Source organism: Hyla sarda, chromosome 11 (assembly GCF_029499605.1).
Source record: "Hyla sarda isolate aHylSar1 chromosome 11, aHylSar1.hap1, whole genome shotgun sequence".
NCBI lineage: Eukaryota > Metazoa > Chordata > Amphibia > Anura > Hylidae > Hyla > Hyla sarda.
Genome location: NC_079199.1, coordinates 17,564,934 through 17,592,072, shown reverse-complemented (window position 1 = coordinate 17,592,072; position 27,139 = coordinate 17,564,934). Strand labels below are relative to the sequence as shown.

Sequence of the window (27,139 nt, the reverse complement as noted above, 5' to 3'; positions counted from 1 at the left end):
GGGTGCCAGCATCAGATGCAGTCCAGGTCAAGGTCTTCTATTCAGCCAAGTAAAAAAAAGAGGTTCCGCAGCACTCCAAAGTAAATTTATGGGTGCATTCCCACAGGGCGTATACGCAGCGTATTTGAAGCTGCGCAAAATTTACGGCAGCAGCGGGAAAAACGCTGCGTATTCCCTGCTCACTATACAGACAGGGCTTTCCGGCGTCAGCACTATGCGTGTAGTTAGTTTTGGAGGCGGAGCCGTGCGTCACAGACACGCCGGCACACGGCCCCGCCTCCAAAACTCACTACACACATAGGGCTGCCGCCGGAAAGCCCTGTATGTATAGTGAGCAAGGAATACGCAGCGTATTTCCAGTTGCTGCCATAAATTTTGCGCTGCGTATACGCCAGGTGGGAACTCACCCTAAAGGTGATTTATTATCCCATGCAATAGATACAACGTTTCACCGGCCTCTCGCCGGCTATTAAAAGCCGGCGAGAGGCCGGTGAAACGTTGTATCTATTCCATGGGATAATAAATCCCCTTAAAATTTTATTTTAAGTGCTGCGGAACCTCTTTTTTGGAAATATATATATACAGAATGAAGAGCATGGAGCTCACCAAACCGGTCAGGGATAAAATCGTGGAGAAGTACAAAGCAGGACAAGGTTATAAAAAAAAAAAATCTAAGCTTTGAACATTTTATAGAGCAACATAAAATCCATCATCAAAAAAATGGCTAGAATATGGCACAACCACAAATCGACCAAGAAAAGACCGTCCACCCAAATTGACAAGCCAGAAAAGGAGAAAATCTTATAAAGAAGGAACAAAGAGGTCCATGGGAATTATTAGAATACTTACCATCAAACTTTATTGGTCTCTTTATTGTTTGTGTCACACTAAAAGGTATTTTGCACTTTCAAAGTACTATGTATGTTGTTCTGATCCAATGTTAAAAGTCTATTTAAAAAGGTTCTCCACCATAAGGTGACTTTAGTACTTACCTACCAGACAGTAGTGGACATGCTTAGGAAGGATCCGTGCTTATCTTAGGGCTAAATGGCTGTCTTGTGAGTCCACCATAATGCTGCTGATTTCCTATTGTGAACTGGCTGTGTCCTGTTGGAGTTACCTCCCTCCAACTACAAGTCCCAGGATCCCTTGTTTGTAAGTGTGAGGTCACTTTTTTCCCTCCCACACATCAGCCACCCCACCCATTGCAGTACAGCCAGCATTCGGTACACCCGTTGAAGCACTGCCATTTTCCCTTTCAACACCTGACTAGTGATGTAATGTCTCGGCTACACAGAAACCTGGGAAAACATGAGACGACACTATTAAGAATTGAGAGACCATCTATCAAACACAGGTACAGACACTTTATTATGAACTACACTTATTTTAAAGCCTCTTTAGCACAGCCCCCAAAAAAATCCTGGAAGTAAAAAGTAGTGCTTCAAAGAAGGACACCGGTCTGAGCGTGGCGCTGAACACAGAGGATCAAACGAATGGATAAAAGCAATGGTAAATCATTCTCCTATCATGCAACGCGTTTCACTGCAACAGCAGCTTCATCAGGCAATCAGCTTCATCAGGCAAAAAAAAAAAATCCTGGCTTATTTAAATTTCAGTTTGTAAAAAGAGCAAATGAATAAAAAGCTGGGTGAATAGTTATGCCATGTTGCAGCGTCTCTCTCAAATTTTTTAATTCCATTGACTGTTATTTCTTTTGATGTACTGAGGGCCCCCAGGGACGTAGATTAAATTGTTATTATTTATTTGGATTTTTATTTAGTTTTTATTTCTTTTTATTATTATTTTTACTTTACATTTTTATGTATGTCTTAAAAAGACCTTTATTTCTTATTTTATTGATTTATTTTTTAGTGCATACACATACATTTCCCCTAGGAATGTAGCAGTAGCGGCCCTGATCATGTGACAACCGTCACAATGCGAGTCATGTGACCACCGGCACCATGAGACTCATGTGACCGGTCTGCTAGCACAAACACATGATACCATGCAGCCATTATTCCTGGTAAGAGTAATATCACCATGATAGAAAGGTTAATCCAAACTCATACATGGGCCTCCACATAAAGCACATGGCGGTACAACATGGCCCCCCAGCCAACCACGGGCGCCGTATTACAGATGCATACTTAATCTTATTGATGCATTTGATGATCCTGGTCCCCGTTGCAGGTTTATGAATATATAGCAACATAAGGAGCATCTTTTGGAAAAAAAATCCAATTCACCATGTATTCCCAAGACTTCATAACCGGTGTAATACTGAATGGTTTATGCGTCGTGCATGACAGATTGTTCATCATCAAGTCATTCTAGGAGCACATCGTGAAGATGTATGGCGGTAAATAAAAATAATACATGTACATAAGAGGAGACATATCAATCTCCCCTGCAAAAAAATAGATTAGAGCCTTTAAGGCTTAAAGGGCAACACGCGCAAGAGGAGGGAGGCTGGTGATTGATATTCATGGCGGCACCCATGGAAGTATATTGGGATTTTTATGTCATTATTAACATTATAGCACCCCGGAGATCTGAGCATTCCAGGTTTGTTTGTTATCGGAGTGAAGTGAATACAACTCATATTTACTTTATACTTCCGCCTGGGGGTAAAAGAAGGGCATAGATGTGCCGAATAGGGAAAGACAAAAATAGACAAAACCTAGGAGAACACATCTAGTTTGTTCAATCTTTACCCCATAGGCTTATTCATGGAGAATACAGAAAACCTTTCCTGATCCCATCCAAATCACACGTATGCAGGGCTCGTTACATTGTGTCTGGACATTGTCAGGGGTGGACTGAGAATATTCAAGACATTTGGGCATCGGGATGAAATATAGAAAATGAGCCTTGTAGATCTATATGAGTATTGTATATATCATCTGCTCAGCTCCTCCTGCTCTATAACATGATATCTGCAGATTGTACTGTATTGTATATATCATCTACTCAGCTCCTCCTGCTCTATAACATGATCCCTGCAGATTGTACTGTATTGTATATATCATCTGCTCAGCTCCTCCTGCTCTATAACATGATACCTGCAGATTGTAGTGTATTGTATATATCATCTGCTCAGCTCCTCCTGCTCTATAACATGATACCTGCAAATTGTACTGTATTGTATATATCATCTGCTCAGCTCCTCCTGCTCTATAGCATGATACCTGCAGATTATACTGTATTGTATATATCATCTGTTCAGCTCCTCCTGCTCTATAACATGATACCTGCAGATTGTACTGTATTATATATATTATCTGCTCTGCTCCTCCTGCTCTATAACATGATACCTGCAGATTGTACTGTATTGTATATATCATCTGCTCAGCTCCTCCTACTCTATAACATGATACCTGCAGATTGTACTGTATTGTATATATGATCTGCTCAGATCCTCCTGCTCTATAACATGTTACCTGCAGATTGTACTGTATTGTATATATCATCTGCTCAGCTCTTCCTGCTCTATAATATGATTCCTGTAGAATCGACTGTATTTTCAATGTGACTGGTTCCCTTTAAAGAAACCTAACAGTATAAGAAAATACATCTACTTTCTTCTAGAAACAGCGCCACACTAGGTTCTGTGTCAAATTGCAGAACAACACCACTCACTTCAAGAGAGCTGAGCTGCAATACCAGAAATAACTCACGGACAGTGGAGGCGCTGTTTCAGGAAGAAAGCAGCCATGGTTTTCTTGTCCTGCACAACTACTTTAACATGGCGTGACCCCTTAAAACACCCGCTGCTTCTTTTACAGCATTTGCTTACAAATAGATGAAATAGGATCACGAATAGTGTTGAGCGGCATAGGGCATATTCGAATTCGCGATATTTTGCGAATATATGGACGAATATTTGTCATATATTCGCTACATTCGCATATTCGTAATATTTGTGTAAATTTCGCATATGAAAAGAAATTCGCATATACGAAAATTATTAGCATGTGCAAAATTTGCGTAAGCGAAAATTCGCTTATACGAAATTTTACATAAGTGAAAACTCGCATATAAGAAAATTAGCATATGTGAAAATTGCACAAGAGAAAATTCGCATGTATATGAAAATAAACATGCGAAATTTTACATTAAAGAAAATTCGCAGTTAAGAAAATTCGCATAAGCGAAAAATTAACATGAGTATAAATTCGCACATGCGAAGAGTAGCATATGCGAAATTTTACAGAAGAGAAATTCTTATTTGAGAAAAGTTCGCATATATGAAAATTAGCATAAGAGAAAATCGCATATGTGAAAATTAGCATACACGAAAAATCGCATATGCGAAATTTCACATAAACGAAAATTCGTATTTAAGAAGATTCGCATATGTGCAAATTCGTATATAAGAAAATTTACATAAGAGAACATTCGCATTTAAAAAAAACTAGCATATGTGAACATTAGCATATGCAAAAATTAGCATATGCGAAAATTTCGCATATGCAAAAATTCGTACGGCAGTCTCACACAGAGGAAGGAAGCAGAGAGGAATGATCACTGTGATGTGTACCGTGCAAAAAAAAACAACAAAATAACGAATATTCGTCATTGCGAATATATAGTGTTATATTCGCGAATATTCGAGAATTCACGAATATGCGATATTCGCGAATAAAATTCGAATTGCGAATATTCGCGAGCAACACTAATCACGAAGAATGCACAGGCAGTTAGTTAACTACACAAGGTGAATATGAAAGGAAAAGAAAAAAAAAAGTGGAGAGGATGAGAAATGTCGGAGAGGAAGAATTTTATATCCCCCCCGTGTGTCGTCTTTTTGAAATACACCGGGTGCTGCAGTTTGTTTGTTGCCTTAAAATTGGAAGCATTGATTATTATTACAGGAAAAAAAGAAAGGATTTACTAGAAAGTTCGATATCTTTATAGCCCCATTCATTTTCATAAAGAACAAAAGCTAATAAAACGTCCCTTAAAATCTATTGTGGGGCTTCAGTAAATTAGGACTAAACCCTTAAATCACCTGACTACTGTACTGCGTTAACCACTTCTTGGGTGGACTTGTAGGACAAAGGCACATGAGTGCTGCATCGGCTTATCAAGCAGTAAGAAATAGTTAAAGTGTACCTGCCATTTGCATAAACTTAATGTAGTTAATACTATTGTATGTATATTTGTAATAATCATTGGTTATAAAATGTGTATATTTTTGGGTGAAAAAGGCTCTCTCTGCAGCTATTGCCTGTGTGTCTCTGTACACAGACAAAATACAGGAAGTGAGGGCAGGACAAGCAGGGCTCTGTGCAGGCTTCATCCTGATGTGTGAGCCAGGAGAGTGTCATAGAGCCTCAGTGTACAGAGCCCTGCTTGTCCTCAGTGTACAGAGCCCTGCTTGTCCTGAGTGTACAGAGCCCTGATTGTCCTCAGTGTACAGAGCCCTGCTTGTCCCCAGTGTACAGAGCCCTGCTTGTCCTCAGTGTACAGAGCCCTGCTTGTCCTCAGTGTACAGAGCCCTGCTTGCACTCAGTGTACAGAGCCCTGCTTGTCCTCAGTGTACAGAGCCCTGCTTGTCCTCAGTGTACAGAGCCCTGCTTGTCCTTAGTGTACAGAGCCCTGATTGTCCTCAGTGTACAGGGCCCTGATTGTCCTCAGTGTACAGGGCCCTGCTTGTCCTCAGTGTACAGAGCTCTGCTTGTCCTCAGTGTACAGAGCCCTGCTTGTCCTGAGTGTACAGAGCCCTGATTGTCCTCAGTGTACAGAGCCCTGCTTGTCCTTAGTGTACAGAGCCCTGCTTGTCCTCAGTGTACAGAGCCCTGATTGTCCTCAGTGTACAGGGCCCTGATTGTCCTCAGTGTACAGGGCCCTGCTTGTCCTCAGTGTACAGAGCTCTGCTTGTCCTCAGTGTACAGAGCCCTGCTTGTCCTGAGTGTACAGAGCCCTGATTGTCCTCAGTGTACAGAGCCCTGCTTGTCCTCAGTGTACAGAGCCCTGCTTGTCCTCAGTGTACAGAGTCCTGCTTGTCCTCAGTGTACAGAGCCCTGCTTGTCCTCAGTGTACAGAGCCCTGATTGTCCTCAGTGTACAGAGCCCTGCTTGTCCTCAGTGTACAGAGCCCTGCTTGTCCTCAGTGTACAGAGCCCTGCTTGTCCTGAGTGTACAGAGCCCTGATTGTCCTCAGTGTACAGAGCCCTGCTTGTCCTCAGTGTACAGAGCCCTGCTTGTCCTCAGTGTACAGAGCCCTGATTGTCCTCAGTGTACAGGGCCCTGATTGTCCTCAGTGTACAGGGCCCTGCTTGTCCTCAGTGTACAGAGCTCTGCTTGTCCTCAGTGTACAGAGCCCTGCTTGTCCTGAGTGTACAGAGCCCTGATTGTCCTCAGTGTACAGAGCCCTGCTTGTCCTCAGTGTACAGAGCCCTGCTTGTCCTCAGTGTACAGAGTCCTGCTTGTCCTCAGTGTACAGAGCCCTGCTTGTCCTCAGTGTACAGAGCCCTGATTGTCCTCAGTGTACAGAGCCCTGCTTGTCCTCAGTGTACAGAGCCCTGCTTGTCCTCAGTGTACAGAGCCCTGCTTGTCCTCAGTGTACAGAGCCCTGCTTGCACTCAGTGTACAGAGCCCTGCTTGTCCTCAGTGTACAGAGCCCTGCTTGTCCTCAGTGTACAGAGCCCTGCTTGTCCTTAGTGTACAGAGCCCTGATTGTCCTCAGTGTACAGGGCCCTGATTGTCCTCAGTGTACAGGGCCCTGCTTGTCCTCAGTGTACAGAGCTCTGCTTGTCCTCAGTGTACAGAGCCCTGCTTGTCCTCAGTGTACAGAGCTCTGCCCCTGAATGCTGAGTGCAATGCATTCCGTGCATTGTCCGCAGAAAGAATGTGTATTCTTTTTGTGGACACCGGAATTTGAATTTCCACATCAGATGTTTCCAGCATGGAAATTCTGCTATGTAATGAGCGCAGCAGACAGAAATTCAATTGTGTGAACATAGCCTTAAACATGAGCCATTGTCAGAAATTTGGAAAATACATTTGCTGTCTGGTCTTGGTTTAAATTTACTAAGGCTTTCACAGGAATAAAGGAGTATTCCATCTTTTAAAAACGTACCCACTATCCACAGCATAGGGGGTATGTGTATGATCGTGGGGGGTCAGACTGTTGGAACCCTCTACAATGATAAGAACAAGGCCCGTCTCTCCTACTTCGGCAGTGATGGCCTGCTCAGCCAATCACCAACTGAGGCAGGACATCATTGCAGCCAGAGATTGGCTGTTGGGTTGACATTGCCATTACTAGTATGTATTGGAAGGTGGGGACAAGAGGGCTTATCGGTTAAAGACGGGCCCGGTTTTGGAGATCGAGGGGGTCCCAGTGGTCTGATAAAACACAAACTATATTATAAAGTTTAAATTTATATGCAGAAAACTATAATTATACATTAGGAGAATTTACGATATTAAAGCAAGAAACAAATGGGCCTGGTGGGCCCAGTGGGAAGTCAGATAACACTATAGCTCTGGATCCTATGATTTATTGCCATTTTTTTTGCAACACATTTTTTGACTTTATATCAAACTATACAAGAAAACAAACATCAACTTCTGAAATATCGCACGCCGAGAAGTCATTGTCATTCTAAACAAAACAATTCACCAAATAACCCATTAACACATTTGCATATAAGAGAACACTTGGTCCCTATCGCGGCTTCACACAGCTGCAGGTAACAATCCATCTAGAAAAAGAGATAATTACATGTCACCACAAAACAAATTATTTCTCTTCAAACATCTCTCTGGACCACCGGGAGTTAATTGTACGAAAACTGTCCTCATCTGGAAAAAAAATAATAATTAAATGATGTGATAAAAACTGGTTCCTCAATAGCTTCTTAAAGATATATGGTGAGAAAACTATGGGATAAGCACCATACATTTTAAAAAAGAAATCATTGTTTAGTTTTTTCAAAAACAGTGCCACCTTTGTCCATAGGCCAAGAATGGCATTGCAGTTCAGACCCATTTAAAAAAGAAAACATTACAAAAGAAAACTTTTGATTTGCCATTCTTGTCATTAGTCAATGTCTGAATACTCAGACTCTATCCAATAAAAGTTTGAGATGTCCCAAGGAGATGCCAATAGTTTTTTTAAATTGACAGGAACACCTTAAAGGGGTACTCTGCCTCGAGACATCTTATCCCCTATCCGATAGGACCTCGTGATCTCCATGCAGCTCCCTGCTTTCTAAACAGTACATTTAGCACGCTGGATGTACCGTGGCGGGGTCGGGATGTCAAGCCCCACCCCTCCATTCATGTCTATGGGTCAGGGTGTGACTCCATGTTTAGGAAGCTGGGTTCCCACAGGAGGGGTGATGACGTCACACCATTACTTGAATTAGAGGTATAATTTGTTTTCTTTTTTAGCGCCTTTAGCGTAGCCATGAGCACCTGTCACCTCCTGTCTATCACACATATTCCTGAGGATTCCTGTGAGCCTCCCAGACGAAGGTGACGTACCGAAATGTGCGTTGGAGTGGTGCTATTCCGGTGTCTACCCACCTGCGATTTTTCTTCTTTCTTCTTGGTAATATCTTTATTGTTCTGTATCTGGTTTTTGTTTACATCACTATGTTCTTATGCACATGACACTCGTTTTCAGCACCTTTCTACCTCATTGTGAGGCTTGTTGCCATTGCTGCTATGGATATGTAGGTGCAATATATACATTACACACTGTTGATGTTTACATACTGCAACCTGACTACTGTCTTTGGTTGCTCCTAGATATGTACTGTATTTTATTTATATTACTAGTGGAGTACCCGGCGTTGCACGGTTTTTCCTTTCTAATCCTTGTTGAGGAGGAAAATAAACAAAGGAGGAAGCTTTTGACTTCATATCCCGTCCTCATATATTGTTGTCATATCCCGACCCCATATCCTGTCCTCATATCCCGACCTCCTATCCCGTCATCATATCTCGACCTCATATCCCGTCCTCATATTCCGACCTCCTATCCCGTCCTCCTATCCCTTCCTACTGTCCCGTCCTCCTATCCCGTCCTCCTATCCCGACCTCTTATCTTGACCTCCTATCCCGTCCTCCTATCCCGACCTCCTATCCCGACCTCCTATCCCGACCTCCTATCCCGACCTCCTATACCGTCCTCCTATACCGTCCTCCTATACCGTCCTCCTATCCCGACCTCCTATCTTGACCTCCTATCCCGTCCTCCTATCCCGACCTCCTATCCCAACCTCCTATCCCGACCTCCTATACCGTCCTCCTATACCGTCCTCCTATCCCAACCTCCTATCCCGACCTCCAATCCCGACCTCCTATACCGACCTCCTATCCCGACCTCCTATCCCGTCCTCCTATCCCAGTCCTCCTATCCTGACCTCCTATTCCAACCTCCTATCCCGTCCATCTATCCCAACCTCCTATCCCGTCCTCCTATCCCTTCCTCCTATCCCGACCTCCCATCCCGGCCTCCTATCCCGGCCTCCTATCCCGGCCTCCTATCCCGACCTCATATCCCGACCTGTAATATGTGACCAGTTATTGAAATATCTTCAGCCGTACAGAAGTTATGTGGGAACATACATTTCCCATTGATTTGCATGGGACTTTAAACAAAAACCCAGACACTCACAAATGGGGGTAGTTAAAGGTTAAATTAACTATCCTATATTTTAAGTGGACACATAAGTAACATGTGACCAAATATTATCAAAATATCTCAAGACGTTTGGAAGTTATGCAGTAACATATATTTCCCATTGACTTGTATGGGACTTTAAACATAAACCCCGCCCCTGGCAAATGGGGGTGAGTAGATTCATGAGTATATACTCATCCTAGTGGGTGGAGCCGGTGATTTCACCTTTTTTTGCTGTATTCCTCATTTTATATGTTTTTTTACCTTACTTGTATTGTCTGTGTAACTTGTATTGTCTGTGTCCATTGGACACGGTACTTATTTGTATAAGTGACTCCGATTTTCTTTTCTTTTTTGCTATATGTTAGTTATGGAGTTCACAACATAATGGTCCACATACCAGCTCTGGGAGCATAGCCTGATATACATATACAAATCTGACTAGTTGTCCTATCCCCTAGGGGTGTTGTCCTTGTATATTTATCTGTTCCTGTGAGACTATGTATAGCTAAAGTCAGGTATCCCTCCTACAAGTGAGCTACACTAGTCTTAGCTACCATAAAGTTCAAGCCTGTTGCCTTGGTAATCTTGCTGCAAGGATTATTCAGCTCTTCAGCATCGTCTTCAGGGGATATTGCAGAGTTAAAGGGATTATCCACAATAAGGTGATTTTAGTAGTACGTATCTGCCTGAACTGGGTATTTCCTGTTAAATTTCGTTCTCTAAACTACACATCCCATAGCTCCATAGTTTGTAAGTATGAGGTCACTTTTCTCCCTCCCACACATCAGTCACCCCACCCATTGAAACACACCTGTGATCCCTTTAATGCAATACACTGGTGTTTCCTAATCAGGGTGCCTACAGCTGTTGCAGAGTGATCTCTCTCCCACCCACCGGTCACTCCACCCATTGAAGCACGACAGACTGCCTCTTATCACCTTACTAGTGATGTCCTGTCTCTACGAACTGCAACCTGGGAAATCCAGAGACCTAAGTAGTTTTGTATGCTGTAAAAAAGAAATATTGGGACAAAAATCACACACAGGTACAGACACTATATTATGAACTACACTAACTTTACAGCCCCTGTAGCATAGTCAAATAAAAAAAAATCCTGGAATACCCCTTTAGCAACTGGTCGAAACAATGCCTACGTGTTAAAACAGGCAACAGAAGTAAGTGGAGTGAAGTCAACATTTTTAAAAAGGTGTAAGGTCTAGTGATGAGTGGCATAGGCCATGTTCAAATTTGCGATATTTCGCAAATATATGGACAAATATTTGTCCAATATAACAAATTATTTCTCTTCAATCATCTCTCTGCACCACCGGGAGTTAATTCATCCAATATTCGCGAAAATTTGTCCTATATTCCCGAATTTCACATATTTCCCAATGCGAAATTTGTAATGAAATTCACAAAATGCACATGCGCGATTATATCTTTCAACCTACTACTTTCCTATTGGTTGCTGGGGATGTTGCTAACCTCTGACAACTGTATTTGCATCCTTCTCATTGGCCCACAAGCTACAAGAAGCGAGGGATCAGTGTCCTCTGGAAGGGATGATATTCGTGAATTTTCGAATATTTGCATATTCACCTTCTTTGGACCACAAGCTGGAAGCAGGGAGGGATGATCACTTTTTATTTACACAGTATACATCATTGTGATATGTACTGTGAAAAAAATAATAATAATTATATTCATCATAACGAATACCGTATATACTCGAGTATAAGCCGGGTTTTTCAGCGCGATTTTTTGTGCTGAAAACACCCCCTCGGCTTATACTCGAGTGAACTCTCCACCCTCAGTCGTCTTCAACCTGCGGACCTCCAGATGTTCTAAAACTACAACTCCCAGCATGCCCGGACAGCCATCGGCTGTCCGGGCATGCTGGGAGTTGTAGTTTTGAAATATCTGGAGGTCCGCAGGTTGAAGACTAGTGTTGCTCGCGAATATTCGCAATTCGAATATTATTCGCGAATATCGCATATTTGCGAATTCGCGAATTTCGCGAATATATAGCGCTATATATTCGTAATTACGAATTTTCATTTTTTTTTTTTTTTTTCTTCACAGTACACATCACAGTGATCACCCCTCTCTGCTTCCAGCTTGTGTGGTGTAAAGAAGGCTCTAATACTACTGTGTGAGACTGGCGTGCGAAAATTCGCATATGTGAAAATTAGCGCATGCTAATTTTCACATATGCGAATTATCGAGTATGCGAATTTCCTATATGCTAATTTTCACATATGTTAACTTTCGCATATGCGAAATTTCGCATATGCGAAAATAAAACGAGAATATAACGAATATGCGAATATTCACGAATATATGACGAATATTCGTCCATATATTCGCGAATATTCGCGAATTCGAATATGGCCTATGCCGCTCAACACTATTGAAGACCACTGCCCGGGCCTTTGTCATCATCCAGACCCCCCCCCCCCCTTTAGTTTTGTACTCACCTCCGCTCGGCGGGATGTTAGGGTGAGCTGGTCAGGACCATCTGTGCTGCAGGGACCGTCCGGTGGGGAGGGATAGTCGTTCCGGGCTATCCATCTTCACCGGGGGGGGCGCCTCTTCTTCGCGCTTCGGGCACGGCCCCGGAATAATGATGTTGCCTTGACGACGACGCACAGGGATGTTGCTCATGAACGTGAAGATGGACAGTCCGGAACGACTATCCCTCCCCACCAGACGGTCCCTGCAGCACAGATGGTCCGGACCAGCTCACCCTAACGTCCCGCCGAGTGGAGGTGAGTACAAAACTAAAGGGGGGGGGGGGGAGGGGGTCTGGATGATGACGAAGGCCCGGGCAGTGGTCTTCAACCTGGGGACCTCCAGATGTTTCAAAACTACAACTCCCAGCATGCCCGGACAGCCGATGGCTGTCCGGGCATGCTGGGAGTTGTAGTTTTGGAACATCTGGAGGTCCGCAGGTTGAAGACCACTGTTAAATCAGACATTGACAAGCGGTGATGATGAAGGGGGTGGTGTGGGATGATGACAGGGTAATGATGGCAGGCGGTGATGATGAAGGGGGGGTGGGATGATGACAGGGTAATGATGATGAAGGGGAGATGATGACAGGGGGATGATGACAGGGTAATGATGAAGGGGGGGATGATGAAGGGGGGGATGATGACAGGTGATGATGATGAAGGGGAGATGATGACAGGGGGATGATGATGACAGGGTAATGATGAAGGGGGGATGATGACAGGTGATGATGATGAAGGGGAGATGATGACAGGGGGATGATGATGACAGGGTAATGATAAAGGGGGGATGATGACAGGTGATGATGATGAAGGGGAGATGATGACAGGGGGATGATGATGACAGGGTAATGATGATGGAGGGGGAATGATAACAGGATGATGATGAGGGTGTTAAATGGGCACTGTCACCAACTTTATTTTTTGATATGTTGTAGTACTTATGTACTACAACATATCTCTAATATACTTTTATTATTATTTTTTTCATTAAAAAGGTTTAATTTACATTTAAAAACCGGCTACTGAAAAAGGACTGATTTTGGCCTGGCAATCAGTCCTTTTTCAGCTAGGCTGCACTCGCTCCCTGCCTGTCAATCAGACAGGCGGGAGCGAGCGCATTGGCTCCCTGGCCACTGGCTGGGAGGCCACTCCTCCCGCAAATCGCCGCCGCCGCCTCGTTGCCGCCGCTGTCCCTGCACGCCCGCTGCCGGACTCTGCAGTGACTGCAAGTGTAATGAGGGATCGGGGTATGCGGGGCGAGGGGGGGGGGAGGAGGGAACGGGCTAGTGCTGTAGCGGGGGGGGAACGGGCTAGCAAAAAAAAAAAAAATAGGATGGTGGGAGCTACCCTTTAATGACGGGGGTCTGGATGATGACATGGAGGGAATTATGTATTTCCCACCCTAGGCTTATAGTCGAGTCAATAACTTTTCCTGGGTTTTAGGGGAGAAATTAGGGGCCTCGGCTTATATTCGGGTCGGCTTATACTCGAATATATACGGTATATTTCGCTATATTGAAATTCAAATATTCGTGCTCAACACTAGTAAGGACATCAGAAAGGTAAAAATGTTGTTGCAAATGACACAGTGCTCACCTTAAAAGGAAAAACAATAGACAGCACGCGCTCACAAGCAGTAGTTTAAAAGTAATTGTAAAAGGGAAAATAATTTCTCAGAACTCACACCACTTTTGGGGGGGGACTGTACTTGATTTCCAGTAACGCCCCCCCCCCCCCCCCCCCCCCGGTTCAGCAATCACGTAATCCACACCACTGACGTCCTCTGATCCACATAAACACCACAACCCGATGTATAACCATAGGATTTATTATGTAAAATTTATAAAAAGCATTATAAAAATGATAGCCAATAGCAACGTGTTTCTGGGCATATGGCAAACTTCCCCCTTCCTCTGGCTTAACTAAAATAACAATTGTACAGTATATTTATACCTACTGACACATTGCTCACCTGTCAGAGAACCTTCTCCTGTAGTTTTGCAACAGTTTGGAGACCACTGACCAACATAAAATTATCTGAGATAGATAGATAGATAGATATGAGATAGATAGATATATAGATATGAGATAGATAGATAGATAGATAGATAGATATGAGATAGATAGATAGATAGATAGATATGAGATAGATAGATATGAGATAGATATGAGATAGATGGATATGAGATAGATAGATAGATAGATATGAGATAGATGGATATATAGATATGAGATAGATAGATAGATAGATAGATATGAGATAGATAGATAGATAGATATATAGATATGAGATAGATAGATATGAGATAGATAGATAGATAGATATGAGATAGATAGATATGAGATAGATATGAGATAGATGGATATGAGATAGATAGATAGATATGAGATAGATAGATATGAGATAGATAGATATGAGATAGATAGATAGATAGATAGATAGTTGTAGTTTTGCAACATCTGGAAGTCCACACTTTAAAGAACACTGCTGTAAAGCATATCTTTAAAAACTTTTAAAATAATAATAAATAATAAAATATAAATAAATAAATTACAATTAGAAAGTAGATGAGGAAAAAAAAAGACATGTTGCATTATCATAGGTAAAAAAAAAAATAATCAGTAAAAAAAAAAAAAAATTCTAGACAACACACTCCATTTAAGTCCATTTTCCTTGGTAATTCTAGGACAGACTAGAAAAGCTAAAATATCCAGACTGATTAGCCTGTTGTACTAGAATCAGAGATTGCAAGAATGGAATTTATGTTTGTTTATTTTAATTGAAACCCATTATAAACCTTTCTTTATATAATAAAAAATATATAAATAAATAAATACATTTTCAACAATATCTGAAATGCCTAAGCTGTTCAAGTGTTTGCTTGATGTTCCAAACATTTCTATTTGAAAGCTTTAAAGGGGTATTCCAGAGGAAAAAATAAATAAATTGTATATTACTTCTATTTAAAAATCTTAACCCTTCCAGTACTTATAAGCTGCTTTCTGCTCCAGAGAAAGTTGTGTAGTTCTTTCCAGTCTGACCACAGTGTTCTCTGCAGCCACCTCTGTCCATGTCCGGAACTGTCCAGAGGAGAGGTTTGCTATGAGAATTTGTGCATGCTCTGGACAGTTCCTGACATGGACAGAGGTGGCAGCAAAGAGCACTATGGTCAGACTGGAAAGAAGTATACAACTTCCTCAGGATTATACAGCAGCTGATAAGTACTGGAAGGATTAAGATTTTTAATTAGAAGAAATTATAGCTGTATAAATGTATAACTTTCTGGCTCCAGTTGATTTGAAAACATTTGTTTTCCACCGGAGCACCCCTTTAATTTGTTTTACTCATAAAGTAGTTGTCCAACAAAAGATACAACCTGCACATGGTGTAAAAAAAAAAAGTATAATAAAACCACTTATCAATATAATGTTATTATTCTGCACAGATCTCTCCATTTCAGCTTAGCTGTTTAACATGTAGCCGTGACATTACATCACACTCTCTAAACGCAGAGCTCTTGTCCCTCTTCTCAGGATAAGACCATTGATGTGAAGAGGGAGGGAGCTCATATTACTGCTCATTACATTTAAAGGCAGCAGGAAGCATTTGTCAGATAAGACAGCAGTGAGCCTTTTCTGACTGAAAATATTGGGAGTACAAAGGGCATTCTGCTGCCTCAAAATCTAGTGAGCCATAATATGAGCTCCCCTTCTTAACATCAATGGTCGTGTCCTGAGCAGACAAGAGGAGACAGGGGAGCAGGGACAGGAGTTCTGTGGGATATGATGTCACAGCTACACGGGAGAGATCAGAGCCGATATCTGTGCAGTATAATAACATTAGATTAGTAAGGTGTTTTCTTATACTTTTTGACATTATACACAGGTTGTTTTTTATTCCCTGGATAATCCCTTTAATTTTTCCGCAACTTACATATGTTTGATGTTCTCCGAGAGACATCAGGAAAAAAAAAAAATAAATAAAAAAAAAGCAAATATTTTTTTTCTATTTACAGTGATCTTTGTAGTAATATAATGGTTGACCCCTGGTTTACCCACAAGTCTTTGATAGTGTAATTCTGTGACTTTAGGGCATGCATTTGATGTTTGGGGAGGGGAAGCTCTTTCATGGAGATGAATTCTCCCGGAAGCTTTGGAAAAAAGAATTTGATGTAAATAAAATCTGCTAAAATGTGGCCAAAGGTTGTATTCCCTCCCAGCCTTGGCTCGTAACACACAGTCCAACCTTTGGGGCCTTTGGTATTGAACTTTTCCTTGTGACACATAAAACAGTGCCTATTACCTAAAACGCGCAGTGTCACTTGGCTTTCAGGGATTTGCGCTATAAAAAAAACCACTGTCAAAATCCCTTTGGAGGCCGTATGATTGTGTGACAAGTGCGTGATCTCCACTACAAACCACCTCGCTCACTTCTCCATTAGGTCGAGCAGCTGGGGGAAGAAAATAAAAGAAGGATTTTCACTAGTTTGCAGTTGGACAGCCGAAGGGCATGCTGGGAGTTGTAGTTACGCAACAGCTGGAGGCACACAGTTACAACTTCCATTATGTCCTTTGGCTCTTGGTGCCTGCTGGAAGTTGTAGTTATGCAACAGCCAGAGGATAAAATGGCCACTAGCTAGTGCATAACTACAACTTCCAGCATGCATGGACAGCCAAAGGGCATGCTGGGAGTTTTAGTTGTGTGCCTCCAGCTGTTGCAAAAAAAAAAAAACATTATATACAGTGGTCCCTCAAGTTACAATATTAATTGGTTCCAGGACGACCATTGTTTGTTGAAACCATTGTATGTTGAGACCAGAACTCTATGGAAACCTGGTAATTGGTTCTGAAGCCACAAAATGTCATCCAAAAATAGGAAAAAGTGAGGATTAAAGAAAAATAAGAAGATAACTTATACAGATAAAGCAAATCCTTACATATAAAAGTAAGAAAGATCTGCTGGGAGCTGTAAATCACTGTCTATGTCAGTGTTTCCCAACCAGGGTGCCTCCAGCTGTTGCAAAACTACAACTTCCAGCATGCCCGGACAGCTGTTGGCTGTCCGGGCATGCTGGGAGTTGTAGTTTTGCAACAGCTGGAGGCACCCTGGTTGTTAAACAATGGTTTATGTAGAGGACGGGTGCTTCTTCAGGGTCCTATACAGTACACACAGTGTCCCAAATGGAGCCACCCTTACTTGGTGTCCAAAAGAGCAGCTAACCCTGGCACAGGTAAAGAGTAGTACAGAACTTGCAGTTCCTCCCTGTACTGTAGGGGGCGCTACCAGACACCAGTCAGTGCATGCACTTCAGTAATACAGGTAAAGAGTATAGAACATGTAATACCTCCCTGTACTGTAGGGGGTGCTACCAGACACCAGTCAGTGCATACACTTCAGTAATAGACGTGGTTTACCAGTAAAATGTTCATTCTGATTGGTCAGTTCCTCCAGTTGTAACACATTTCACAGATTTGGACCGTCTGTACATTGTATGTTGAGTCTGGTTTCAAGTTACGATGGTCCAGAAAAAAAGGATCACTGTATATGGTAGTTTGTAGTAGCCGTATTAATCCAGTGATGCAAATGCAAAATCATAGAATGTTGCAAAATCTTGTAATACCTTTTTTGATTGGACTAACAATATTTTGTAAAGACAAGCTTTCAGGATTCCTCCCTTTATCAAGTCAAAAACATATATATATATATATATATATATATATATATATATATAGTTATACAGTGGGGCAAAATAGCTGTAATCTTCATCATAGGTTATAACCTCAACTATGAGAGACATAATGAGAAAAAAAATCCATAAAATCCCATTGTCTGATTTTTAAAGAATTTATTTGCAAAATGTGGTGGAAAATAAGTATTTGGTCAATAACAAAAGTTCCTCTCAATACTTTGTTATATACCCTTTGTTGGCAATGACAGAGGTCAAACGTTTTCTGTAAGTCTTCACAAGGTTTTCACACACTGTTGCTGATATTTTGGCCCATTCCTCCATGCAGATCTCCTCTAGAGCAGTGATGTTTTTTGGGCTGTCACTGGGCAACTCCCTCCAAAGGTTTTCTATAAGGTTGAGATCTGGAGACTGGCTAGGCCACTCCAGGACCCTGAAATGCTTCTTATGAAGCAACTCCTTTGTTGCCCGGGCGGTGTGTTTGGGATCATTGTCATGCTGAAAGACCCAGCCACGTTTCATCTTCAATGCCCTTGCTAATTGAAGGAGGTTTTCACTTAAAATCTCATGATACATTGCCCCATTCATTCTTTCCTTTACACGGATCAGTTGTCCTGGTCCCTTAGCAGAAAAACAGCCCCAAAGCATGATGTTTCCACCCCCCATGCTTCACAGTAGTTATGATGTTCTTTGGATGCAATGTAGCATTCTTTCTCCTCCAAACACGACGAGTTGAGTTTTTAACAAAAAGTTCTACTTTGGTTTCATCTGACCATATCACATTCTCCTTCTGGATACTCTTCTGAACACTCTTCTGGATCATTCAAATGCTCTCTAGCAAACTTCAGACGGGCCCGGACATGTACTGGTTTATGCAGGGGGACACATCTGGCACTGCATGATTTGAGTCCGTGGAAGCATAGTGTGTTATTGATGGTAGCCTTTGTTACTTTGGTCCCAGTTCTCTGCAGGTCATTCACTAGGTCCCCCCGTGTGGTTCTGGGATTTTTGCTCAACGTTCTTGTGTTCACTTTGACACCAAAGGGTGAGATCTTGCATGGAGCCCCAGATCGAGGAAGATTATAAGTGGTCTTGTATGTCTTCCAATTTCTAATAATTGCTGGGGCAAGTAACAGGTGTTGGCAATATAAAAAAAACACATCTGAAAGCAGATAAAAGGAGAGAAGTTCACTTAGTCTTTGCATTGTGTGTGCCACACTAAGCATGAACAACAGAAAGAGGAGAAGAGAACTGTCTGAGGACTTGAAAACCAAAATTGTTGAAAAATGTCAACAATCTCAAGGTTACAAGTCCATCTCCAGAGATCTAGATTTGCCTTTGTCCAGAGTGCGCAACATTATCAAGAAGTTTGCAGCCCGTGGCACTGTAGCTAATCTCCCTGGGCATGGACGTAAGAGAAAAATTAATGAAAGGTGTCAACGCAGGATAGTCCTGATGATGGATAAGCAGCCCCAAACAAGTTCCAAAGATATTCAAGTTGTCCTGCAGGCTCGGACCATCAGTGTCAGCGCGAACTATCCGTCAACATTTAAAAGAAATGAAACGCTATGGAGGAGACCCAGGAGGACCCCACTGCTGACACAGAGACATAAAAAAGCAAGACTACATTTTGCCAAAAAGCCAAAATCTTACTGGGAAAACATCTTGAGGACAGATGAGACCAAGATGGAGCTTTTTGGTAAAGCACATCATTCTACTGTTTACCGAAAATGGAATGAGGCCTACAAAGAAAAGAACACAGTACCTACAGTAACATATGGGGGAGGTCAGTGATGTTTGGGGTTGTTTTGCTGCCTCTGGCACTGGGGGCCTTGAATGTGTACAAGACATCATGAAATCTGAGGATTACCAATGGATTTTCGGTCGCACTGTACAGCCCAGTGTTTAGAAAGCTGGGTTTGCATCCGAGATCTTGGGTCTTCCAGCAGGACAATGACCCCAAACATACATCAAAAAGCCCCCAGAAATGGATGGCAACAAAGTGCTGGAGAGTTCTGAAGTGTCAGCAATGAGTCCAGATCTAAATCCCATTGAACACCTGTGGAGAGATCTTAAAATTGCTGTTGGGAAAAGGCCAACAATAAGTGAGACCTGGAGCAGTTTGGAAAGGAAGAGTGGTCCAACATTCCGGCTGAGAGGTGTAAGAAGCTTATTGATGGTTTCAGTTATTTTTTCCAAAGGGTGTGCAACCAAATATTAAGTTAAGGGTGCCAATAATTTTGTACAGCCCATTTTTGGAGTTTGGTGACATTGGGGGAGATTTATCAAAACCTGTGCAGAGGAAGAGTGGTGCAGTTGCCCATAGCAACCAATCAGATTGCTTCTTTCATTTTCCACAGGCCTCTAAAGAGGCCTGTGGAAAATGAAAGAAGCAATCTGATTGGTTGCTATGGGCAACTGGACCACTCTTCCTCTGCACAGGTTTTGATAAATCTCCCCCATTATGTCCAACTTGCTTTTCTTTCCTCCCTTTTTTGGTTTAGTTTCAATACACACAAAGGAGTTTTTCTAGAAAAATTTCAGGGGTGCCAACATTTACGGCCATGACTCATATATATATATATATATATATATATATATATATATATATCTCTGCTATGTGAGCTGAATAAATCCACTATTGTTTGCACATAATCCAGGAGTGCTGCGCTTTTTCTACATATATACTACAAGGACTGTGTGGTCGAGTCTGGGCGCTGGCACCCACTACAATACTGGCTAAGTAGTGCTGCAATTTCTCTCTCTCTCTCTCTCTCTCTCTCTCTCTCTCTCTCTCTCTCTCCCCATATGTATATATATATATATATATATATATATATATATATATATATATATATATATATATATATATTACATTTATTTATTTATACAGTATATATTAAACAAATATAAGTGCAATATAAATAAATATGCAACGTTTTGGCATGCTTAAGAAAGGTTGCACAGACAGCCGAAATGTTGCATCTGAATTTCTTGATGGATTAAAGCTACCCACTATTTTTCACTTCAACCTGAGTGCTGCAACCGCTTCGTTTTTTTTTCTAGATAGATATGAGATAGATAGATATGAGATAGATAGATATGAGATAGATAGATATGAGATAGATAGATAGATAGATAGATATGAGATAGATATATAGATAGATATGAGATAGATAGATAGATAGATAGATAGATATGAGATAGATAGATATGAGATAGATAGATAGATATGAGATAGAAAGATAGATAGATTGATAGAGATATGAGATAGATAGATATGAGATAGATAGATATTAGATAGATATGAGATAGATAGATATGAGATAGATAGATAGATATGAGATAGAAAGATAGATAGATAGATGTATAGATAGATAGATAGATAGATAGATAGATATGAGATAGATAGATAGATAGATAGATATGAGATAGATAGATATGAGATAGATAGATAGATAGATAGATATGATATAGATAGATAGATAGATAGATATGATATAGATAGATAGATAGATAGATAGATATGATATAGATAGATAGATATGAGATAGATAGATATAAGATAGATAGATATGAGATAGATACATAGATAGATATGAGATAGATAGATAGACAGATAGACAGATAGACTGAAAGACAGGAGATAGATAGATTACGTTCTGGCATTCCTTGGGGGGAGAGCAGGGTGGGGATGTGAAAAAGCCTTGTCTATTAATTTTATTATTATTATTATTAATAATAATAATGATAATAATTACATTTTTTCTAGTTTATTCTCATACATCCCCTTAACTGTGTTTATTCACAACCTGATTATTATTTTATACTTCCTGTCTGTAATATTTATCTCTTTTCATATATAATTATATCTGAAACTACCTCTGGTTTAGATTTCATTATTATTACTATTATTATTCTTCTGGTTAAACCTGCAGGAATTTATTATATTTTATAGCAGTATTATATGTGGAAATAAAACAGTTTTTCAATTTCTTTCTTTTTTTTTTTTTTTTTTTTATTCTTTGAAAGTGGAGGGGGGGGGGGGGGGTTGCATGTCTTAACCCTATAACCACACACACACTAATGATTGCACATTTCTACTCTTACTTTCCAGAAAGCATAGAGGAAATACACTGCACTGCGATTTAAAGCCATGGATTTGCCCAGCGGAGGGCGCTGTGTAGTGCGTCTCATTGCACGATGCCATCGGAGCGGCGGCATTTGCTATGGATTGAATAAATATAACTTAATTTGCTCGGTGAGCTGCTAAAACTTAATTATTCTGCTCCGCGTTATGAAGAGTAATAGACGTACACAGATGGAATTTATTTATATAAGGGAAATAAAGTTCCATTTACTGAGCAGCTTTAAATAAATCCCTCCTGAGCAGTCTGCGCCACGGCGGTGAGAGAGCGCCGTCAAGTCACTTTCTCTATATTGTAATATATATTTGTTTTATAACTTAGTTGCTATTCACTTTTTGTTTCTGCTGATTGTGCACCACGTTTATTGCCGAGCGGCTCGATGAAAAGGAAAAAAAAAGCCACATTTTTTATTTATAGAATCATCATGACGACTCCAATTTTAATTTTCCGGATCTGTGATTCCATATTATATAAAAAATAATAATAAAAAAAAATAATAATAAAAAAATATATATAAAATAAAATATGTCAACAACAAACAAATGTTCACAGTTTTGTTGTTCATTATACAGATAAGCTGTATATGTAAGAGATTGTCCCTGGATCAGTGGTCTCAAACTGTGACCCTCCAGATGTTGCAAAACTCCAACTCCCAGTATGCCCGGACAGCCGTTGGCTGTCCGGGCATACTGGGAGTTGGAGTTTTGCAACATCTGGAGGGCCACAGTTTGAGACCACTGCCCTAGATGGTGCATACATACAATTTTCCAATTCTGGGGACTGTCTTCCCCTCCCTTTGTTTGGGAACTACAATTCCCAGCATGCTCTGACAGCTACAGGCTCTCATGACCAAATATCTTGGGGGCAGGTGATTGCATTCCCTTCTTAAAGGGGTTATCCAGGAAAAAAAACTTTTTTCTATATATCATCTGGCTCCAGAAAGTTAAACAGATTTGTAAATTACTTCTATAAAAAAAAAACTTAATCCTTTCAGTACTTATGAGCTTCTGAAGTTAAGGTTGTTCTTTTCTGTCTAAGTGCTCTCTGATGACACGTGTCTCGGGAACCGCCCAATTTAGAAGAGGTTTGCTTCTAAACTGGGCGTTTCCTGAGACACGTGTCATCAGAGAGCACTTAGACAGAAAAGAGCAACCTTAACTTCCGAAGCTCATAAGTGCTGAAAGGATTAAGATTTTTTAATAGAAGTAATTTAAAAATCTGTTTAACTTTCTGGAGCCAGTTGATATATATAAAAAAAAAGTTTTTTCCTGGATGACCCCTTTAACCCTTTCCTGCGGGGGGGGGGGGGGGCTCATAGAAAATATTAAAATGGTCCTCCTATTATGGCGTCTGATTTTGCCCCTCCCAGGACAGATAGGTCTGGTGTTTATTCCCCTTGTCCCATGACCCATTGGCCAATACCCCCCTTCATTAAATGGGTACTCCACTGGCCAGCATTCGGAGCATTTAGTTCCAAACGCTGTGTCATGCTGTGGGGGTTGGCCACGCCACCTCATGATGTCATGTCACGCCCCCCTCAATGCAAGTCTATAGGAGAATCTGTAGAAATAGGAAAACATAGGAACGAAGGCGCCTCGTTTATTACCCTAAATCAATGGGTGGTGACTGGGGGGCAACCCTGCGGAGCTTATAGTTGGCCGCTCATCTTCGAATGATTGTTAATGTGCAAATAATCCACCATAAAATCGGGGTACCAATGGTGCGAGCCGCTGCTGTGCCAAAGGGTTGCAGGAGAAGACAAGAGTCATCCTGGAGGTAAGTAATGGAAGCATTTTATTAGAAAAAAAATAAAAATACATTTTTTTTACAGGATTATACCTTTCGGGAGGATCTCTCCCTTCCTCAGATCAAGGCAATCTGAGGAAGGGAGGGATCCTCCCAAAACGCGTAATCCTGTCCATTTTTTTATTTTTTTATATTTTTCTAATAAAATGTCCTGCTGAGGACTTTTTCACTATCTCCGGCATCTGCCTCATCCTTCCGACAAGAGGAGTCAGTAGCGCCTACTTCAAGGGTTTTTTCCTGCCTTGCTTCCATTACAAGTCTATGGTAGGGGGCGTGACGTCATGAGGGGGCGTGGCCGACCACAGCAGTGCGCTCTCACAGCATTTGGAACTAAATGTTCCGAATTCTGGCCAGTGAAGTACCCCTTTAATTTTCTGACAATGATGTTTCCTGGAGAAAGGAGTTCTGCAGTTTCTTACCAATACAAAAAGGAATGGGACCATCCAGGATAGGGCCCAATAGCAGCCGCATGTTCTGCCACTATGTAACATACGCCCTTGGTTACCGTTTATCTCCTTGCACAGACTCCTCCTTCCCATCACTCCTAAAGCAGATGTAAAGCCCCTTTCACACTGACGTTGTGCCCCATCGGCAAACGTCCATCAGGCACTTTTTTTTGTGTGTGTGCCTTAAAGGGGTACTCCGGTGGAAAACTTTTTAATCAACTGGTGCCAGAAAGTTAAACAGATTTGTAAATTACTTCTATATAAAAAATCTTAATCCTTCCAGTACTTATTAGCTGCTGAATACTACAGAGGAAATTATTTTCTTTTGGAACACAGTGCTCTCTGCTGACATCATTAGCACAGTGCTCTCTGCTGACATCTATGACCATTTTAGGAACTGTCCAGAGCAGCATATGTTTGCTATGGGGATTCTCTCCTACTTTGGACAGTTCTTAAAATGGACAGAGATGTCAGCAGAGAGCACTGTGCTCATGATGTCAGAAGAGAGCACTGTCTTCCAAAAAGAAAAGAGAAAATAATTTCCTCTGTAGTATCCAGCAGCTAATAAATGCTGAAAGGATTAAGATTTTTTTAATAGAAGTAATTTACAAATCTGTTTAACTTTCTGGCACCAATTGATTTAAAAAAAAAAAAGGTTTCCCCTGGAGTACCCCTTTAAGCAACGTTATTTTTGATGGGGCATAACGGAAATAACGGGTCCCATTTATAATTATGGGGTCCCTCAGGCGCCATTGTTTTCTGACAAGAGTAGCGGGAGGAAAAACCGTTACATGATGTATTTTTCCTCCCGCTATTGCCCTCGGGTTCCCCGACGGATGTCACACCGCCATGTCACAACGGCAGTGTGAAAGAAGCCTTAAGGTGTATTAGGTGTAATACAGCCAAAAATGTAGCACGAGATAGATACTGGCCCTGATTTACTATTGTAAACCCGACCTAATTTGAAAACATTTAAAAACCCGACCAACTCTCCATTTTAGAAACCTTTTAAAAAGGGGCGTGGCCACCTGTAAAATGGGGTGTGGCAACAAAAAAGGGCCTGTCCCCAACATTTTCAAAAAATCTCAACATGTTTACTAAGGTTTCTAGAGAAAATGTGGACGTACAGGGGGTGCAGCTGTCCGGCAACGGGACCGTTTCACATGCTTAACATGCTTCGTCTGGCCTAAAGGCCAGACGAAGCATGATAAGCATGTGAAATGGTCCCGTTGCCGAACAGCTGCACCCCCTGTACGTCTTATCTCTCCCCATGTAAGTGAGTATCAATAAAGAAGAAATTGCCTGAAAACCAGCTCCGGTGAGTCGCCGACTTTTTTCTTTCATCACTGCCGTAAGATTTGTAATTGACTTCTATTAAAAAATCTTAATACTTCCAGTACTTATCAGCTGCTGTATGATCCACAGGAAGTTCTTTTCTTTTTTAATTTACTTTCTGTCTGACCACAGTGCTCTCTGCTGACACCTCTGTCCATTTTAGGAACCGTCCAGAGCAGGAGGAAATCCCCATAGAAAACCTCTCCTGCTCTGGTCATTCCTGACATGGACAGAGGTGTCAGCAGAGAGAACTGAGGTCAGGCAGAAAGGAAATAAAAAAAAAAAAAATAATTACTTCCTGTGGATCGTACAGCAGCTGATAAGTACTGGAAGGATTAAGGTTTGCTATGTATGTACTGGGGCATAGCAAAAAGATAACACCAGGAGGGCAGTCTGGATGGGACAGGCCAGAGTACAGGAGCATAGTCAGAAGTAGCCGGTAGTCAAGGCCAGGAGTCAGACAACAGGCACCAGGCAGACAATCCGAACAAGCCAGGAATCCAATTGGGTACGAGATTGAGGTCTGAATCAAGAACATTAATCAGAGGAGGCAGGTACACAGCGCACCAGAGGGTGGTCTCTGTGGAGTACAGGGGGTATTTTTAGAAACCATGCTGAAAGACACTCACCTTCCCTCATCGGTTGTGCAGTCTAGGCAAAACTCTAATGAGAGCGTCTCAGGGGTAGAATGCCTTAGTAGGCTGCAGCTCATTCGGTCTTCAGAGTTGGTGCCAATGCAGATATGGTTGGGCACCTTCATTGGGTTGACACCTTGATAAAAGCGCGTTTCACAACACCTTTCAAGCGCGTTTCACAACACCTTTCAAGGTCGTACTTCCTTTGTAAGATCCATGTACAATATAGCACATAAATGCTTTTTATACATGCACCGAGGACATAACCTGAAAGTAAAAAGAACAATATACTGTAGTAAACAAAACAAGGAATGTAATCCTTTGCCCTACCATGTCCTTTAACTAATTCCTAGTTGGCTTGTTGCTCAGTACTACAATTCCCAGAATACACTGTCTTCCCTCAGCCCTCCTAGCCTGCCTGCTCCCCTCCCACAGCAATCCTGTCAGTTCTCCGCCAGAGCTGCTGCAGAACTTTTTAGGACACAGCAGACTATTGCTCTGCAGTAGGTAATTCTGCAACACCTGCTATTCATTCCCTGTCTGCTTCTTTGCCTGTGGCATTGCTCAGCACAAGGCAACTTGGTATAAACACACCTCATTCTACCTAAATGTCCTAATAAAAAGTTATATATGTATATGACAGGGATATGCAGATGAAGGCTATAGTGGCTAGTCAAAAGTGATGATATCACTCAGGGGGGCGAGACTAGAGCTCAGAGACAAGCCACACCTCCCGATATAGCAGAGGATGATGCGTATTCACAGGCGGAAGAATCCGGGGAGCTGCAGACGCAACACCACATTGACGATGGAAGGACTACACAACTTCCTGTCAGGAGAGAGGGAAGAGCCAGGGAGCTACTAAGAAAACACCACATTGACAATGAGAGGTCTAAACTACTTCTTGTCAGGAGAGAG

The 27,139-nt window shown here is 41.6% G+C and overlaps 1 long non-coding RNA gene across 1 annotated transcript in view; it reads right to left on the bottom strand.

Moving 5' to 3' along the window:
- The window catches only part of LOC130295519 (uncharacterized), a 52,117-nt gene extending 25,811 nt beyond the window's left edge, over window positions 1-26,306 (bottom strand). The window contains exon 1 of the long non-coding RNA XR_008848868.1: window positions 26,216-26,306. This is a non-coding gene — a long non-coding RNA (uncharacterized LOC130295519). The remainder of the gene's footprint in view (window positions 1-26,215) is intronic.
- Between the last annotated feature and the right edge of the window lie 833 nt (window positions 26,307-27,139).